At 45.3% G+C, this 15463-nt stretch overlaps 1 protein-coding gene across 1 annotated transcript in view; it reads left to right on the forward strand.

Annotated features, from left to right (window-relative positions):
- Positions 1-3077: 3077 nt before the first annotated feature.
- Positions 3078-15463, forward strand: part of ripor1 (RHO family interacting cell polarization regulator 1) — a 134692-nt gene continuing 122306 nt past the window's right edge. Inside the window, exon 1 of the mRNA XM_014149065.2 lies at positions 3078-3256. The gene's annotated coding sequence lies outside the window, so the exon portion shown is untranslated. The remainder of the gene's footprint in view (positions 3257-15463) is intronic.

The following is a 15463-nucleotide window of genomic DNA, read 5'->3' on the forward strand; positions in this document are numbered from 1 at the left end:
CCAGTGCCTACTCATGGCCCGGTGTATCCAGTTCCTGCTCCTCGCACTAGCCCTGAGGTGCGTGTCTCTAGTCTGGCGCCTCCAAAGCCAGCACCACGCACCAGGCCTCCAGTGCGTCAGCCCAGTCCAGTAAGTCCTGTTCACGCTCCTCGCACTAGCCCTGGGGTGCGTGTCTCCAGTCTGGTACCTCCAGTACCAGCCCCACGCACCAGGCCTCCAGTGCGTCAGCCCAGTCCAGCTCATCCTGCTCCTGCTCCTCGCACTAGCCCTGTGGTGCGTGTCCCTAGTGTGGCGCCTCCTAAGCCAGCCCCACGCATCAGGCCTTCAGTGCGCAGTCCCCCTCCAGAGTGTCCGGCGACAGTGCCCCCTCCAGAGTGTCCGGCGACAGTGCCCCCTCCAGAGTGTCCGGCGACAGTGCCCCCTCCAGAGTGTCCGGCGACAGTGCCCCCTCCAGAGTGTCCGGCGACAGTGCCCCGTCCAGAGTGCCCCGTCCAGAGTGCCCCGTCCAGAGTGCCCCGCGACAGTGCCCCGTCCAGAGACGGCCCACAGTCCGGAGCCAGCAGAGTCGCCCTCCAGTCCGGAACCGGCGCTCCCAGAGTCGCCCTCCAGTCCGGAACCGGCGCTCCCAGAGTCGCCCTCCAGTCCGGAACCGGCGCTCCCAGAGTCGCCCTCCAGTCCGGAACCGGCGCTCCCAGAGTCGCCCTCCAGTCCGGAACCGGCGCTCCCAGAGTCGCCCTCCAGTCCGGAACCGGCGCTCCCAGAGTCGCCCTCCAGTCCGGAACCGGCGCTCCCAGAGTCGCCCTCCAGTCCGGAACCGGCGCTCCCAGAGTCGCCCTCCAGTCCGGAACCGGCGCTCTCAGAGTCGCCCTCCAGTCCGGAACCGGCGCTCTCAGAGTCGCCCTCCAGTCCGGAACCGGCGCTCCCAGAGTCGCCCTCCAGTCCGGAACCGGCGCTCTCAGAGTCGCCCTCCAGTCCGGAACCGGCGCTCTCAGAGTCGCCCTCCAGTCCGGAACCGGCGCTCCCAGAGTCGCCCTCCAGCCCGAGGTCTCCAGCGACGCGCATCAGCCCGAGGTCTCCAGCGACGCGCATCAGCCTGAGGTCTCCAGCGACGCGCATCAGCCCGAGGTCTCCAGCGACGCGCATCAGCCCGAGGTCTCCAGCGACGCGCATCAGCCCGAGGTCTCCAGCGACGCGCCATAGCCCAGAGACTTCGGGAGGGTAAAATATAATAAGCATTTAGCAGGGGTGGACAGGTTAGGTTGGGGAGTAAGGCCGGAGCCTGAGCCACCTCCGTAGTAGGAGGTTGGGGAGGGGGGGGGGGGAGTAGCACAAGGACCATCGGTGACGGTGGCCACCCTCCCTTCCCTCCCTTTAGTTCGGATTATTTTTTGTTTTGGGGTTTATTTTTTGTGAGGTGCTTCCGGGGTCTGCACCTTTGGGGGAGGTACTGTCACGTCCTGACCAGTAAAAGAGGTTGTTTGTTATTGTAGTTTGGTCAGGGGGTGTTTGTTTAGAGTGTTTCGGGGTTTATTGGGCTATGTTCTTTGTTAGTCTATTTCTATTTTAGTTCTAGTATGTCTATTTCTATGTGGTGTTTATTGGGTTGACCTTCAATTGGAAGCAGCTGCTCCTCGTTGCTTCTAATTGAAGGTCCTATTTAACAGGAGTGTTTTTCTATGGGATTTGTGGGTAGTTATTTCCTGTTTTGTGTTCGTGCACCTGACGGGACTGTTTAGTGTCGTTTGTTGTTTTTGTATACGTGTTTCTTTTGTTTTCCTTCTTTAATAAAAAAGATGAGTTTACACGTTCCCGCTGCGTTTTGGTCTAATCCCTACGACACCCGTGACAACTTTTTGATTATGCGTGTATTGTTTTGTTTTACTGCATTGTTGGAGCTAGAAATACAAGCATTTCTCTGCACTTGCGATAACATCTGCAAATCTGTGTACGTGACCACTTAACTTTTTGGATTATGTGTGTATTGCTAGGTATTACTGCTTTGTTGGAGCTAGAAACACAAGCATTTCACTGCACCTGTGATAACACCTACAAATCTGTGTACGTGACCAAAAAACTTTTATTTGGATCACAGGTTTCCGATTTACACCCCTCTCTCTCCAATCTTACTGAAGGCCAACCTGATCTCCGGGGGCCAGGCGGATGTGCGTGCTGGGGGTCATGACAGGGGAGAAAGCGCTAGTGTTAGAGCAAACAGGAAGTGTGGACTGGTAAAACTGCTGACTAAAGCTTAAAGGCAGATCAAATCCAAGGGGCAGGGGCTGATGGCTTATAAGCACTAACATTTTAAGGGCTTTGCAATATTGCACTCAATAGCAAACATTAAGAAACCACAACATTAAATCAGTTTCTTCCACATCACCACTATAGTCATAACCCAGTAATTACAGTGTCTGTAGGGTGAGATCAAGAAATGTGTAAGATTACCCTTCCATGGTGACACAGAACATTTTAGAAATGCTGAATGTTACACTAAAGGGACATTTACATTTTAGTCATTTAGCAGACGCTCTTATCAAGCGACTTACAGTAGTGAATGCATACATTTCATTTCATGCATTTTTTGTTGTTGTACTGGCCCCCCATAGGAATCGAACCCACAACCCTGGCGTTGCAAACACCATGCTCTACCAACTGAGCCACAGGGAAGACTGTGTTGCCAGTATGGAAATGTTGTTCCTTGTGTTGGTACAAGTTTAGGCATAGCGCTTTTTGGTGTGTACCAATTGTAGTGCAGTCACTCATTGTCCATACAGAAAGGTGCAACAGTCTTCTTGTTTGACGATGGATAAAGCTATTGGACATCTACTAGGCAGTTGGAGACAGCAGAATCGTGTGTATAAGTGAAGTGCATTTCAATGTCCATCTGTTAACCCTTAATCACCTTATCAGATTTCAGAGATCATGCATTCACATAGGGTTTAGTATTGTGTCAACAAATGGTAAAGGATTAGACGAAGGGTTAACTGTCCATCACATGTTGAAATTAACAAAGACTAAAAGGGCAGTTGCATTTAACGGGGCAGGTCACTCCTCAACTGACTGTAAAACAAGCGTGAGAAGGGTAGCCAATGCAATTTACGCGGCTCATCAAAAGCGCAAAAGAGGTGGGACATTCGAGGGGAGTTCTGCTGTACCACTTGCATAGGAGTTTGAACTTGAAAGCCTTATCTTGTCTCTACTTGTGTTGGTGCTCCTCAGTATTGTTCTTCCGCTTACATTTCGGACTATAATAAAGGTAAGGCAGTAATATTTTTTGGGGTTTGATCAGTATCTGTAACCAGGTTTCCCTCCAACCTTTATATGCCGGTAAAGTACCCCAATGGGCACAGACATCAGTTCAATGTTTAGTTTTGATTTGCATGGTTGAGTTGTCAACTAACGTGATTTCAAGGTGAAATCAAAAAATGTCACGATGTCATTGGATTTTGTTTAAAGCTGCAATATGTAACTTTTTGGGCGACTTGATCAAATTCACACAGAAATGTTTGTTACAGTTCTATCATTCTCATTGAAAGCAAGTCTAAGAAGCAGTAGATCTGTTCTATGTGTGCTATTTCTCTGCTTCCCGTTCTTAAGTTTCATTTTTGCGTCTTTTAATTTTGTTTTTATACGTCAGCTTCAAACAGTTGAAAAAAAAATAGATATATTTCAATGTACATTTTTTTTAACCAATCCCCCCTCTTCAAAGGGCACATGTTTTTGTTTATGGATAATAGATTTCACAGAGGTTTAGATGGTACAATGATACTCTACACCCTCCATACTCAGTGGACTGCTGACCAGATCCGGACCCAGAACAGGGTCAAGATGGACAGCAGGTCCCGAAAACAATTAAAATATATAATATATATACAAAGACCAGGGAGGTTTGCCATTGCCTTGCAAAGAAGGGCACCTACTGGTAAATTGGTAAAAAATTACAAATAAAAATCATACATTGAATATCCCTTTGAGAATGGCGAAGTTATTCATTACATTTTGGATGGTGTATCAGTACACAGAGTCACTACAGAGATACAGGCGTCCTCCCTAACTCAGTTGCCTGAAAAGAAGGAAAACGATCAGCGATTTCACCATGACGCCAATGGTGACTAAAACAGTACAGCGTTTAATAGATGCGATAGGAGAAAATTGAGGATGGATCAACAACATTGTAGTTACTCCACAGTACTAACCTAATGAACAGAGTGAAAAGTAGGAAGCCTGAAAAAAGATATATATATATTCCAAAACATGCATCCTGTTTGCAACAAGGCACTAAAGTAATACTGCAAAAAAATTTGGCAAAACAATAACTTTTTCTCGGAAATTCAATACAACACGTGTATTTTCAAGCATAGTGGTGGATGCAGCATGTTATGGATATTTCTTGAAATTGATTAGGACTGGAGAGTTGAAAATGGTTGTCTAGCAGTGATCAACAACTAATTTGACAAATCTTGAAGAATTTTGAAAAGAATAATGGATAAATGTTGCACAAAGCCCTTAGTGACTCTGAAAGACTCACAGCTGTAATCACTGCCAAAGGTGGTTCTACAAAGTATTGGCTCAGGAGTGTGAATACTTATGTAAATGAGATATTTCTGTATTTCATTTTCAATAACTTTGCAAACATTTCTAAAATCATGTTTTCACTTTGTCAAAATAGGGTACTGACAGTAGATAGGTGAGAATTATTATTTTTTAATCCATTTTGAATTTCAAACTGTAACACAACAAAATGTGGCATAAGTCAAGGGGTATGGATACTTTCTGAAGGCACTGTAGGTGTAGGCTATACCCGCACTGTATCGGCAAGTGTGAGCTGTTGGCTACGGCACACATGCCAAGAACATTCACTATATAACGCAACATGTATTGTGACAAAACCATCAGTAGAATTGAAAATGCGATGGAAACCCATTTAACTTGTATTTTGTACATGTGAATTTCACCGCAAAATAAGTTAATTTTATGTGCACGACGTCATCATGCACAGACTTTTATCTGCAACAAATCAATTTGATGGAAACACATCTGGTGGGAAAATCCATATATGGTTTTTATGTGGATTTTAGAATATTTGCATTAAAATCTATCGCCAATTGGATGGAAACCTAGCTTGTGATGTGCTCCTAAACTTAAGCGCACCATGCATGGGTTGTGTCTAGTGCCATACAATATCTCTGTGTTGGTTGACAGCTGCTGATTCACAGACAGTTGTACTCTCGTCTAGATACAAGGACTGTCACTCTACATTGTTTGTTTGATGTTTGTAAACTATTAAACCATATTTGGGGTTATGATAGGAAAAAAACTCCTGGGGAATTTATTTGTTGTATTCTTCCAAAATGAATGGATAGGCCTAAATATCAACAATCAAAAATACCATTGAACAGATACCCAGATCCCAGATATAAAGGTATTCTTTGCTATTTAGACATCAAACTCCACAACCTAAACACAGTAGCCTACACTTTTCTTATGGCTTTCCATCTTTTGGTATATGTTTCATTAATCCATTGTTGATACAGTCCCAAAATGTTTTGCATGTCTGCAATCAAGGTTTCAAGATATAGAAATGTAAAAATACAGAAAGTGTCACAGTATGATGCATTTTGGTATTGAAACAAATACCAAAATATATTTTTTAAGTGGAATTTTCCTTTAACTAACTATGTGGTAATTGAGAAATTGGACGGTTTTTCTGTCCCACAGTCCTGTTGTTTAATCATTAGCTCATTGGTATTGGGTGGTTCTGAGCCAGCCTGGGACATTCCCAGTGGAAGAAACTGGACTAACAGTGCCCACCTCCCTCCTCCCCAGACTTTCGTTGTTGTACACAAGCACTCTCGTTGCCCAGACAACGGATAGCTTTTGGGGAGGGTTTCTCAATATCAGGAGGGCTTTCATGGAGGAGAAAGGGTGACAGCCTGTCTTCCAGCCTCCCACATGAATAAAATAACATTGAGAAAGTTGCTTTCATCCAGGTAATCTGTGCTGTGTCTAAGGGAATAAATGTTGTATCCATGAAAACTGCATCTTACAGGGTTTTTTTATTGCAATTTTCACAATTATGTGGTCAGTTTTCACAACTCTTAGTACAAAAGTCAAAACAGACTCTAAGCACATTTTCAATTGACTGAGTACATCACACAGTCACTTCTTCACCAAACGTAATCATTGTTTAATCTAGAAATATGTTTCACATTGCAATGTATGTTCATAGAGTACTTGCTTTTCACAATGTAATGCTCACATTACTTTTGATATGATTGTCTTCTCATTGGTTAATACATTTCACTATTATTTAATCCAACTTCTCTTAATTGATAATCACTTAACCGTTTGGTTAACCTATACATTTTAAACTGGTTTGTGAACTATAGATATTTTGAGACCTGCACAATGAAAATGTATGTTTGTCAAGTTTAAAGATATAAAGCATGATTTATACTGCAATGTTCTATTATGATGATGACTATTATGATTTTACTTTAGAGTAAAAACAAATCAAATCTGATATTGACAGGAAGAGAAATGTACTGCATGTAACAAACGCATCCCTTATACAGCAAGTATGTATCCAAAATGAAGTTGCTCGGGTCTTTTGGCAGCTAGGTTTTCACACAGCTTTACTCATTGCATTGGCCAATACCGTACTGTTATACCGTAAATTATTCCATTTACATAGCTGACACTTTAAACCAAAGCAGTCTAAGGCACTGCCATGGCCAGGGGTCCCATAGGACGGCTGTCACGCCCTGACCATCGAGAGCCCTCGGGGTTCTCTGTGGTGTTTTAGGTCAGTGCGTGACTAGGGGGGTTTCTAGGTATTATATTTCTATGTTGGTGTGTGTGTATGGTTCCCATTTAGAGGCAGCTGAATATCGTTACCTCTAATTGGGGATCATACTTAGTGTGTCTTTTTTCTCACCTGCTAGGTGGGATATTGTTTTGTATGAGTGCCTATGTGCGCTACATATTTCACAATCGTTATATCTTTGTTGTTTTGGAAGTTTCACTATCATTAAAATGTGGAATTATTCATACGACGGTCGTGACAGAATATCCCACCTCGTCAGGACCAAGCAGTGTGCCCAGGAGGTGAAGAAGAGTTGGTCATGGGAAGAAATACTAGGTGGATGCGAGACTCTTCCTTGGCGGGAGTCGCCGAGGAGTAAAGGAGGACAGCGCCGACGCCGGGGTCCGCGGCCACAAACAACCCAAGGGCAACCCCAAGTTTTTTTGGGGGGGGCACAAGGGGCGATCGGCCGAGCCGAGGAGAGAGCCAGAGACCATCTGGAAGTCGATGGAGCAGTTTGAGGAGGGATATCGGAGAGAGATGTTGGCTAGGAGTATGCTGCAGCGCAGGCATTTTGAGGAGCGTGTCATCAGTCCGGTGCAACCTGTGCCGGCTCCATGCACCAGGCCTCCAGTGCGCCTCCCCAGCCCGGTACGTCCTGTGCAGGCTCCCCGCACTCGCCCTGAAGAGTGTGTCACCAGCCCGGTGCAACCTGTGTCGGCTCCACGCACCAGGCCTCCAGTGCGCCTTCCCAGCCTGGTACGTCCTGTGCCGGCTCCCCGCACTGGCCCTGAAGAGTGTGTCATCAGTCCGGTGCAACCTGTGCCGGCTCCCCACACTTGTCCACCAGTGAGTGTGTACAGTCCGGAGTCTCCAGCGACGGTCTACAGCCCGGAACCTCCAGCGACGGTTCACAGTCCAGAGCTTCCAGCGACGGTTCACATTCCTGAGCTTCCAGTGACGGTCCACGGCCCGGAGCTTCAAGTGACGGTCCACGGCCCGGAGCTTCCAGTGACGGTCCACGGCCCAGAGCTTCCTGCGCCGGTGCCATGACCGGAGCCTTCCACTGCACCGATGCCCAGTCCAGGCACGGTGTCCAGTCCTGCTGCATGGCCGGAGCCTTCCTCTGCACCGGTGCTCAGTCCAGGCACGGCGTCCAGTCCCGCTCCATGGCCGGAGCCTTCCTCTGCGCCGGTGCTCAGTCCAGGCATGGCGTCCAGTTGTTTTGTATGAGTGCCTATGTGCGCTACGTATTTCACGATCGTTATATCTTTGTTGTTTTGGAAGTTTCACTATCATTAAAATGTGGAACTCTACTCACGCTGCGCCTTGGTCCAATTATTCATACGACGGTCGTGACAACGGCGCACAATTGGCCTAGCGTTGTCCGGGTTAGGGAAGGGTTTGGCTGGTGGGGCTTTACTTGGCTCATCGCGATCTCTAGCGACTCCTTGTGGCGGGCCGGGTGCCTGCGGGCTGATTACGGTCGCCAGTTGAACAGTGTTTCCTCTGACACGTTAGTGCGGCTGGCTTCCTGGTTAAGCTGGCGGGTGTTAAGGAGTGTGTTTAGGCGGGTCATGTTTCGGGAGGACACATGACTCCATCTTCACCTCTCCCGAACCTGTTGGGGAGTGCCAGCGATGAGACAAGATCGAAAATTGGGAAGAAAAATTGGGTAAAAAGAAAAAGATGAGGGAAGATTATTATTCTTTCATGAACATGGCCTTATTTCTATTACATCATATTAGTTGACTGTCATTCATATTCCATTCACCCAGTTCAATGTAATGTTGATAGGTTTAGGCTACTACATGATACTCAAATTTTCCCTCTACCCATTATGAGGTTGCTACAACCTAGCCTATGAATGAAAGTTTACAACGTAGGATCATTGATCAAGAGAAGTTTGGGTAATCAAGGTGACAGACAGCACACATCCAATAGAGCATTGCACACTCTTGTCTGCATCTAGTTCATCTAGGGTGCAATCATAAGTACAACAGTTGCAAACGAGAGTGTTTATCTCTGTTTTGTTCCGTTTGCTTGCGTTTAAGAAACATTTTTCAACAGAATCAGTACAATGAATAGGCCCCCGATCACACGTAAACAGTTCACTTTCCTAGCAGCCACATTGTAACGGTCGTCGTGGTGGATGGACCAAGGCGCAGCGGGTTGAGTGCTCATATTCACTTTATTAGAACACTATTGAACAAAACAAGAAGAAACGAACGAACGAACGAACGAACGAACGAACGAACGACAAACAGCCTTGCATGCAACACACAGCTATGCAACAAACACACTCCTAATTATAGGACCTTCAAATAGAAGCAATGATAACCAGCTGCTTCCAATTGATGGTCCAACCCCAATAAACTAAACATAGAAATACAATAGACTAGACAGAACATAGTATATTTCTAACATAGAACAATTCCCCCAAAAAACGGAATACATAAACCAAACACCCCTCTACATACACACACAACCCGAACCATATAAAACAAATACCCCCTGCCACGTCCTGACCAAACTACAATAACAAATAACCCCTATACTGGTCAGGACGTGACACACATAAAACAGCTCGTTGTACATATAATTCCTTCTCGCATCCATCTACGTACTCTCTTCCACTAACCTTTTCCATTCTTTTTGTGGACTTCAGTGCACAACACATCAGCTGTCTGTGAACAGGAAAAAAAAATGTATCCAAACCAAGCTAACCGCTACACAGAGCCTACATAATTTTGGAAGAAATTAATTTGTTCAAAACTGTTCAACTATTGTCTTTCTCTCTCTTTGAGTCAACTATTCACGACATTTTATGCACTACAGTACTAGCTAGCTGTAGCTTATGCTTTCAGTACTAGATTCATTCTCTGGTCCTTTGATTGGAAAGACAACATGTCAGTTCATGCTGCAAGAGCTCTGATAGGTTGGAGGGCGTCCTCCGGAAGTTGTCATAATTACTGTGTAAGTCTATGGAAGGGGGTGAGAACCGTGAGCCTCCATTTTGGACTGAAGTCAATGTACCCAGAGGTGGACAGAAGCTAGCTGTCCTCTGGTTAGAATATGGTGCTACCCTACAGAGTGCTGCTGAGGCTACTGTAGACCTTCATTGCAAAACATTGTGTTTTAATCAATCATTTGGTGAGGTGAATATACACTGCTCAAAAAAATAAAGGGAACACTTAAACAACACATCCTAGATCTGAATGAAATAAATAATCTTATTAAATACTTTTTTCTTTACATAGTTGAATGTGCTGACAACAAAATCACACAAAAATAATCAATGGAAATCCAATTTATCAACCCATGGAGGTCTGGATTTGGAGTCACACTCAAAATTAAAGTGGAAAACCACACTACAGGCTGATCCAACTTTGATGTAATGTCCTTAAAACAAGTCAAAATGAGGCTCAGTAGTGTGTGTGGCCTCCACGTGCCTGTATGACCTCCCAACAACGCCTGGGCATGCTCCTGATGAGGTGGCGGATGGTCTCCTGAGGGATCTCCTCCCAGACCTGGACTAAAGCATCCGCCAACTCCTGGACAGTCTGTGGTGCAACGTGGCATTGGTGGATGAAGCGAGACATGATGTCCCAGATGTGCTCAATTGGATTCAGGTCTGGGGAATGGGCGGGCCAGTCCATAGCATCAATGCCTTCCTCTTGCAGGAACTGCTGACACACTCCAGCCACATGAGGTCTAGCATTGTCTTGCATTAGGAGGAACCCAGGGCCAACCGCACCAGCATATGGTCTCACAAGGGGTCTGAGGATCTCATCTCGGTACCTAATGGCAGTCAGGCTACCTCTGGCGAGCACATGGAGGGCTGTGCGGCCCCCCAAAGAAATGCCACCCCACACCATGACTGACCCACCGCCAAACCGGTCATGCTGGAGGATGTTGCAGGCAGCAGAACGTTCTCCATGGCGTCTCCAGACTCTGTCACGTCTGTCACATGTGCTCAGTGTGAACCTGCTTTCATCTGTGAAGAGCACAGGGCGCCAGTGGCGAATTTGCCAATCTTGGTGTTCTCTGGCAAATGCCAAACGTCCTGCACGGTGTTGGGCTGTAAGCACAACCCCCACCTGTGGACGTCGGGCCCTCATACCACCCTCATGGAGTCTGTTTCTGACAGTTTGAGCAGACACATGCACATTTGTGGCCTGCTGGAGGTCATTTTGCAGGGCTCTGGCAGTGCTCCTCCTGCTCCTCCTTGCACAAAGGCGGAGGTAGCGGTCCTGCTGCTGGGTTGTTGCCCTCCTACGGCCTCCTCCACGTCTCCTGATGTACTGGCCTGTCTCCTGGTAGCGCCTCCATGCTCTGGACACTACGCTGACAGACACAGCAAACCTTCTTACCACAGCTCGCATTGATGTGCCATCCTGGATGAGCTGCACTACCTGAGCCACTTGTGTGGGTTGTAGACTCCGTCTCATGCTACCACTAGAGTGAAAGTACCGCCAGCATTCAAAAGTGACCAAAACATCAGCCAGGCAGCATAGGAACTGAGAAGTGGTCTGTGGTCCCCACCTGCAGAACCACTCCTTTATTGGGGTGTCTTGCTAATTGCCTATAATTTCCACCTGTTGTCTATTCCATTTGCACAACAGCATGTGAAATTTATTGTCAATCAGTGTTGCTTCCTAAGTGGACAGTTTGATTTCACAGAAGTGTGATTGACTTGGAGTTACATTGTGTTGTTTAAGTGTTCCCTTTATTTTTTTGAGCAGTGTATTATAGTTTTATCTAAGAAGTCTAACTTTTTTATTGTTTCATTATTTATATTTTTCTAAATTCTCTGAGGAGGATGGTCCTCCCCTTCCTCCTCTGAAGAGCCTTCACTGAGTGAGTCCATACAAAGTGAGTCCATACATTTTCGTATGTGACCACAGTGGGAATCGAACCCACAACCCAGGGCCCAATTTTTCCAAAGTTATCTATCCGTATTTCGGCTATCAGATAGGATTAAATTCATAAAAATAGAATTAATAGAACGTGAGTCCCTGTTCAAGTCAATGATTTGTTCGGTCTATTCATTCTATTTCTATGCATATAATCCTATCTGATAAGCAAAATAGATAGATAACTTTTGAAAAACTGAGATTGGCAACAACACCTCCTCCACACTGACTTAACACAGGGGACCCCCAGGGGTGTGTACTCAGCCCTCTGCTTTAGTCCCTGTTCACCCACGACTGTGTGGCTTTGCACGACACCAACTCCTTCATCAAGTTTCGTGACGACACCAGCGTTGTAGGCCTGATAACCACTAAGGACGAGTCAGCCTATAGGGAGGAGGTAAGTTGGGTGGCAGGTGGCAGGTAGCCTAGTGGTTAGAGCATTGGGCCAGTAACCGAAAGGTTGCTGGACCAAATCCCCGAGCCGACGGACGGCCTACCAGGGAACAGTTAACCCACTGTTCCCCAGTAGGCTGTCATTGTAAATAAGAATTTGTTCTTAACTGACTTGTCTAGTTAAATAAAGGTAAAAGAGAAAATGAACTGGCATTGTGGTGCCAGGATAACAACCTCAACATCAGCAAAACAAAAGAGTTGATTGTTGACTTCAGGAAGCAGAGGAGAGAACATGCCCTGATCCACATCAACAGGACTGCAGTTTTAAGTTCCTCGATGTACACATCACTGAGGACTTGAGCTGGACCATCAAAAGCGTCTCTACTTCCAAAGGCGCCTGAAGATATTCGGCATGTCACCCCGGGTCCTCTCCAAATACTACCGCTGCACCATAAGGGACTGTGCTCCCACCCATCCAGGACACCTACTTGAAACGGTGCCTGAGGAAGGCCCACAGCATCATCAAGGACCCCACACACCCCAGCCACGAGCTGTTCACTCAATTACCATCGGGCAGATGGTCTGATACCAGAAGGCTCAGGGACAGTTTCTATCTACAAGCCATCAGAATGCGGAACAGCGGTAGTATGGACTGGCCACCTGCCACCTGCTCTGATTCTCCAGACCTTAGCACACATGCAACTCCCTCACGCACACACCTCACACACAGACATACACACATACATTCATGCTACACACAGATCACTGCAGCTACCAGACTCTTATTATGATTGGTAAATTCCACACAATTTAAACACTTGCCCCCAATCGCCACCTGTAAATATTGGACTATCAATTGTGCCTTCCTGTATTATGTTTATGCTGAAATATTTATTATATTCTACTGAGTCATTTACTTTATGTTAATTGTATTATATTTTCTTATTTCTTATTGTTGTTGCATTGTCAATAAAGAACCTGCAAGTAAGCACTTCATTGGACGGTGTATACCATGTGTATTCCGTACAACCGACTAATAAAACTTGAAACTTGTATAGTATCTGATGCAGAGTATGGCATGTCCTACTATTTTTGGCCAGACAGCATCAGATACACGGGCTACATATAGTAAGACAGAGGGGCGCTGTTTCACTCTCTCTGACACCTTCTCCGGTGAGATAGTTTCAGTCACTTGTGAATGTAAGGAAGTTGGTGGATGCACAGTTCACTGTTTGGATGCTGGAATTATTTTGGATGAATGTTCTAATCTAAGGTAACCTACTTTTTGAAATGATTTGTTTGACAATCAGATGAAAACATCTGGTTGTGTTCATGGCACATTAAAAGGTAATACATTATTACAGTTAAATTACATGTATTTACTATAACACCCATTAAAATAAAATTGTGCATGTACACACATAGGAGGCCTCCAAATCACTAAGTCTGCCCCGGCCACGCTTTTACCAACTGAGCAACTACAATACATAATTACAATACAATACTGTAAAATAGAATACATGATTACAATACGTATGACTGCTCATTATTCAAGTGCCTGGACAATGTGGGGGAATTTAAAAATGTTTAATATATATTTTTGAATATTACCCCCTTTTTCATGGTATCCAATTGTTATTAGTTACTGTTTTGTCATCGCTGCAACTCCTGTACGGACTCGGGAGAGGCGAAGGTCGAGAGCCATGCGTCCTCCGAAACACAACCCAACCAAGGCGCACTGCTTCTTAACACAGCGCGCATCCAACCCGGAAGCCAGCCGCACCAATGTGTCGGAGGAAACACCGTACACCTAGCGACCTGGTCAGTGTGCACTGCGCCCGGCCCACCACAGGAGTCACTAGTGCGCGATGAGACAAGGATATCCCTGCCGGCCAAGCCCTCCCTAACCCAGACGCTGGGCCAATTGTGCGCCAGCCCATGGGCCTCCCGGTCGCAGCCAGCTGCGACAGAGCCTTGGCTCAAACCCAGAGTCTCTGGTGGCACAGCTAGCACTGCAAAGCAGTGCCTTAGACCACTGGACCACCCGGGAGGCTTGGGGGAGATATTTTGATGAGAACCTATGGCTAAATGCTCAAGACAAGCTTGATGCAAACTAGGGCCTGCTAAACATAATGTTTCTTTCATTCATTTCATTTGTTTCATTTCATTTGTTTCATTTGATTACAGTAACTTATGTTGTAATTATCCTGTAATTTACAGTACTGTACTACATTCAAAGGGACATTTTGAAACATGTATCTTGCATTTTTTTGCTATTGGATTAACTGGTTGATACAATTATGTTTTGTTTTGGTGATTAAATCAATGTTCTCATGGTATTTCACAGTACATGTATATGTTCAGTCAATGGTTGTATGGTGAAATATGGCTCCAAACAAACAGAATGCACAATAAAAGGTGTTATATATAAGACTGCGTTACAAGTGTTCCCAGTTTGGAGTTTTGTAATAAGAGTTTAAGAATTCACCACATTCTTGTGAAAATAGCACTAAAGCAATTGAAAAAAACTAAGTGAGTATTACAGATATCAGATCTTAACTTGATCACTCTTTTGTTGTTGATAATTTTCCTGTTGCATTAGGAAATTCAAATTAGCCTTGTGATTCCTTGAAAATAAGCAGTTCTCTTTCTTTCCATGCGGGGGCAGTCGACCCATTGGAATCAGGCCTGCTATCAAAATAATATTCTCTCTAGCTTGCACAAATACTATGTCTAGGCCCTATTACTGCAACATTCAAACGTACAAAAATGTATCTGAAATGCAGCCATACACATAAGCAACCGTTGTTTTGTATAGCTTAATAACACAAGGTAAATATTGGTCTCCACTAGGCTGTGACATAAGGTTACGAATGAACTGTCAAAATTGAGTTCAGAACAGCCTCAATTTGTCAGGGCATGGACTCTACAAGGTGTCAAAAGCGTTCCACAGGGATGCTGGCCCATGTTGAACCTCTCCTTTCCACTTTGAAGGGTATTTTATTTTCTTGGCTGGCCTATACTCCTCACCTTGGTTGTGCCCCTACAAGCTGTAGGGGGTGTATGTATAAATATATACATACACACAAAAAAACATATGTGCATACATCTGATTCATCTGTTCACTCTTTATGCCAGTGTTACCCAACCCTGGTCCTCGAGTACCCCCAACAGTACACATTTTTATTGTAACCCTGGACAAGCACACCTGATTCAACTTGTCAACTAATCATCAAGCCCTCAAAGAATTGAATGAGGTGTGTTTGTCCAGGGCTACAATGAAAATGTGTTCTGTTGGGAGAACTCGAGGACCAGGGTTGGGAAACACTGCTTTATGCCAATGACAAGG

Source organism: Salmo salar, chromosome ssa16, assembly GCF_905237065.1.
Source record: "Salmo salar chromosome ssa16, Ssal_v3.1, whole genome shotgun sequence".
Classification (NCBI taxonomy): domain Eukaryota; kingdom Metazoa; phylum Chordata; class Actinopteri; order Salmoniformes; family Salmonidae; genus Salmo; species Salmo salar.